Raw genomic sequence first — 4,972 nt, 5'->3', positions numbered from 1 at the left:
TAGCACTGCTCCTGACAATGATCCTTCGTTCTTTCCTAGCTCGGTGTTCTCTCTGTTGACGCTTGCCTGTTGCCTTGGAAATGCAGCCAAAGCCTAATTGGCCACACACCCCAGCAGGGGGTGGCTCTTGCTGCTATGCTGCTGAGTCCTGGAAAAAGAATAAAGATTCTGTAACAGCGGTGGGCTAATTATTGTGGGGGGAGGGAGCATCTGCCCTATAGTTTTTCATTTGGCCTGACAGTTGCTTAACAATTTGGAGCACAGTTGGCTTGCCTGATGTAAACATGGGTGAACTAGAAGTAATGTGGGACTGCCAATACCAAAAATCGGAAGAGATAGTGTCCAGCTTGGACCCTTCCAAAATGTATCCATTCCTGCTGTGTAAAGACTTGGCAAGCTCCACCTATATCTATATATACCCCTCTATTGTAACAGTAGGTAAAATATGGTAGCAAATGGAATATATTTGTATGTACTGGTAGTGGCTGGAACAAGCTAGGCAGAAAATTGAAGCAGTGGTTCACCCCTTCCTCATTTGATCACAGTCTTCATGGCCACAGCTTGGCTGAGTAACAGCCCTGTCCTAAGCCTCAGCTCAAAACAGCTTAGGATGGTGACTAAGGCCTGTACTGGCATATCTTAGAGATATGCCAGCAACAAGCTCCCGTGGTGCTGTGCTGGCACCATGATGATATCATCAATATGCAGATGATGCCCAGCTCTATATTTCACTGTCCAAGTCTCCTGATGAAGCTTTAAAGATTTTGAGTCACTCCTTAACAGCTGTAGTCAAATTACTGAAAGCAAACAAATTGAAACTGAACCCAGACAAGAAGTAAGTGATGCTGGATGGGAAGGCAGAAATCTTGAAGGACATTGTGCTACCCACTTTCCATGGGGTTCAGCTCATTTAAAGAGCCTGGGGATTACACTGGATCCAGTGCTGCTGCTAGAGAAGCAAGTTAACACAGCTACCAAAAAATATTATTATACTGAGCACAGTCTTAATAATAAACAACAGAATATTAATTGAAACAGATACAATAGGTTATGGTAGCAGGAATTTTTTTTTTAAAGATGGTTAAAAATCTGAATGTTTATTGTTCTGAAATGATTGAAACTTAAGACATTTTTTTTCAAATTCTCAGTCTCAGAAGAAGTGTGGTTCAATGACCGTTTCACATGTAACAAGGCTTCCTTTAAAAATAAAAGGAAAAAAATGACTATAAAGTCCATAAGGAGGTGGACCTCTGGTTTTGACTCCGTTTTTGTAGAGGTGTGCAATGTCAGATCTAGCGTTTTCTTCAGAGCTGCTTTTGCTATGATGCCTGGCGAACCTTCTGCCACTCCACAAATTCATCAAGAAGAACACCCGCGCCCCGCCCCATCTTCATCATAGTTGCTAAGATCTGTGTGGACAGTTCGGCTGAATTCTAACACATTGTACCACTGGTCTTTGTTAATAACTTTGTATTTTGACTGCTCCAAGTATTGGTAAAATACTGAAAACAGCGGCCACGTTCTTCCTAGTAGAAGAGCTAACATAGATTTTGCTGTATCTATATCAAGACTTCTCTGGATTTTATCCCTTGCAAAGTCAAAGGCATATCTGTAGATATTCTTAAATGCAGAAATGCCATTCAATTGTGAGCGCAAAAAAATTTACTTTTCAGCCTCTCTGTGCAGTCACATTGCAATGAGGTCATTCCCTTTAACCGTTCTTCCTTGGTAAAAAACCCCATGTTTTCAGCCTCCAGTTTCCAGGCTAAAACTAACATAATAATGTTTTTGGGTTCAACGCCAATATCTTCACAGAATTTCTCCATTCCTTCCGGCCCTACAACTTCATCATCACCTGCATATTCATAAAACCAGGCCAGGCACTTTTTGCTTGAGAAATGGTCCTCACCACTTATCACTTTACTAGAAGCGTGCGACCTACAATAGCTGGTGATTTTGCATTTCTTCGGGCCCGTCTTGTCCCCCGCCTGCCCCGAGGATTTGCGCTTCATCTTCACCGGCATCTCCCCACTTCCAGAGGGGGAGCCATGCCACGCCCCAACGCCCGCGCGGGGCCCAAGGGCGCCTCTGCCGCCCACCGGCCTTCTGAGGAGGAGGCGGAGTCTGCGTGGCCCCTTCCCGGCTTCTCTCCGGTGGGGCAGCGGGGACGCTGGCGAGGAACAGCGAAAGCGAAGGATCATGTTGCGCCGCCCTGACGTGGGGAGGCGGGAGCCATAGCAGGAAATTTGAAAACAAGCATAAAGTCGAGCATAGAGATGAAATCTTCTGAAACAATACATAATTAATTAATTAATTAATTAAAGTTCCCTAGTAGTGCTTAGCTGCATCTGCAGACAGTACCCAATAGCATAGCATACAGTCCGTGTTCCCCCCACCAAAGCATCTCTCTAAGCTATTTCTTATGACACAGCTCTATAATCTGGGTAGAAAGCCCTCAGTTTTGCATAGTTTATGGAAAGCCAGGAGAGTGGGAGCTTTCCTGACCTCTTGAGGCAGGTCATTCCATGAGGTGGGGGCCACCACAGAAAAAGCATGTGTACAACTGTTGATTTTGCCCAACTGCAGGGCAGCATCTGCAGAAAGTCCTGTTCAGATGAGTGAAGCTGCCGTGGCAGAACATAGGAGGAGAGGCAGTTGCACAAATATGAGGGGCCGAGGCTATGAAGGGCTTTGAATACGATAGCCATGACCTTGAATTAAGCCTGGTAACTGAGGGGAAGCCAATGCAGTGACTGCAGAATGGGAGTAATATGAATGCTCCACCTAGCTGGAGTCTCTGAGTCAACTTTGAGGGGAGACCTACATAAGAGTGCATTACAGTAGTCATGATGTTACTGTGGCATGAATCCAGGTGGCCAGATCAGCTGTATCAAGGTAAGGGATCATCTTTCAGGCTAATCTGAGTTGGGAGAAGACCTTTTTTAACAGCTGCATTTACTTGCTTCTCTATTATTTATTTGATTTTTATACCACTTCTCTTCCATTAAAATCTCAAAGTAGTTCACAATTACAAAAATATATTATATTCAACAAAATCACAATAGAACAACAGCCTAATACAATTTTTAAAACACTGTAGTCCTAACCCCAGCCTATAAAATACTGGGAATAACATAAAATAGCAGGTAGATAAAATGCACAGCAATGTGCTCTGCTTCACAAAATAATATTAGATAGCAAAGGTACGCCAGAATAGTTTGACCTCACAGACTTTCTGAAACCTCAACTAGTCCCACTGAGCACGAGTGCCTTCCAACAGTGCATTCCAAAGGGGAGGGCACCACGATCATAAAGGCCCTCTTCTTAGTGCAAGAACATCGTGCCACTGCAGAATTGGGAACCACCAGCAAGCCCTCTAGCAGCAGTGCTGGGCCTAGTATAAACCCTAGGTTATACTAGGGTTATACTGAGTTAGCCAAGTGCCCAGTGATTGATGGGAGGTGGCAAACTCCTGGAGGTTGCCCACCACCAGCAGGCACCTCAGGAATGCACACTGTGCTCGTGCTCTCAGCCGGTGCGGTGACATCACTTCTGGCCACAGGAGCATTCCTGAATCAGCTGCGTGCAGAGTGCAGAAGTGCTCACATGGCCAGTGCACTGAGGTCACTTCCAGAAGTGATGTCATCGCACTGGTTCTGGGGTGCATGTGCTCGCGCTTTGCATGCACACGAAGATTGAACACACCACCGGCATGAGATAATTAGGTAAGTGCCAGGAGGGTAGGGACCTGGCGACCCTAACTGAATTCCATCAAAGGTCAGAAGCACAATGTCTTTCAAGATCTCTGCTTTACCAACCAGCATCACTTCTGTCTTTTCTGGGTTCAGTCTCTTCCTACACAGTCTGTTGATGTAGGTACGTTCCTTCTGGTTAGTTCCCGTACTATTTAACATGTTATGTCAAATTGCTTTTGTTTTATTTTAGCACTGTTTTGGCTCTGTATTTAGATTGATCCTTGTATTTAGATTTCTGCTATCCATACACTATTGTATTGTTTATTGAGTGTTCCAGCTGTTGTTCGTATTAATCCTACACTCTTTGAATCTCAATGAGAATGGCGGACTATAAATAAAATAATATAACCTCTATGCTGGCATAGAAATGCCTGGCATTAAGAGTGTGCCCTTTGCAGAACAGTCAGCTTCCTAATCCCCTTCACCCCCAGCCATGCCTCCAACAATTGTGCAATGTTTTGTCACTCTAGCATATTTTATAAACATCCGACAGATGCAAGGAGGAAAGTCACGTGCCCACCCAAACCACCAACCCCGCACCCAATTATCTGTGCCGCTTAGGATACTGACTAAGTCTGTGGCCAATTGCAATGCTCCCAAGCACTATATAAACACCAGCCAGGACACAGAGATGTCAGGGTGTGCAGCATGAGGTCATGAATGATGCACACACAAAGTGACTCTAGTGACAGGACTGCCCACACAAAGGGACTTTGAACAACAAGGAGGCACTAAGCCAAGAGAGAGAACAGTGTAGTTGCATATTTCTAACACTGCTGTACTCAGTACCTTACAAAGTCTCTATTTCAGTCACCAAGGGGAGGCCCTGCACACACACACCCCAAACCCATTCTGTATTGCCCTGACAAACCTGTCTCCCCCCTCAACTATTGCCAGCAATAAGCATAAATATTAGTGCTGAAAGGGGGAGGGCTGGTACTCCATTATTATGCTGTAAGGATGGAACAATGCAGGTGTAACCCCGTCTCCTGCAAGGGGGCACACACATGAGCACAGCTGACAGTATTAATTAAGCAGAGGACTTTGACCCTGACCCAGGCTTGGTTTCTTCCTTATTTGCGTAATGGTCATTGCTCTTTTCTCAGCAAAGCTGCAACCATGGGAACTATGTTGAGATGCGGGAGGGATGAGGCATTCCTTCCTACTTTCTGCCACAGAGAGCCTGGATTGCCCTCCTCCCTGCACAGTCTCCCCCC

General features: G+C 45.3%; 1 pseudogene; it reads right to left on the bottom strand.

Moving 5' to 3' along the window:
• Nucleotides 1–1,256: 1,256 nt before the first annotated feature.
• LOC129324593 (DCN1-like protein 5) lies at nucleotides 1,257–2,024 on the bottom strand (annotated as a pseudogene).
• Between the last annotated feature and the right edge of the window lie 2,948 nt (nucleotides 2,025–4,972).

Source organism: Eublepharis macularius, chromosome 2, assembly GCF_028583425.1.
Source record: "Eublepharis macularius isolate TG4126 chromosome 2, MPM_Emac_v1.0, whole genome shotgun sequence".
In the NCBI taxonomy this organism is placed as follows: domain Eukaryota; kingdom Metazoa; phylum Chordata; class Lepidosauria; order Squamata; family Eublepharidae; genus Eublepharis; species Eublepharis macularius.
Note: the sequence above shows the minus strand (reverse complement) of the source record. Positions and strands in the feature narration are given on the sequence as shown.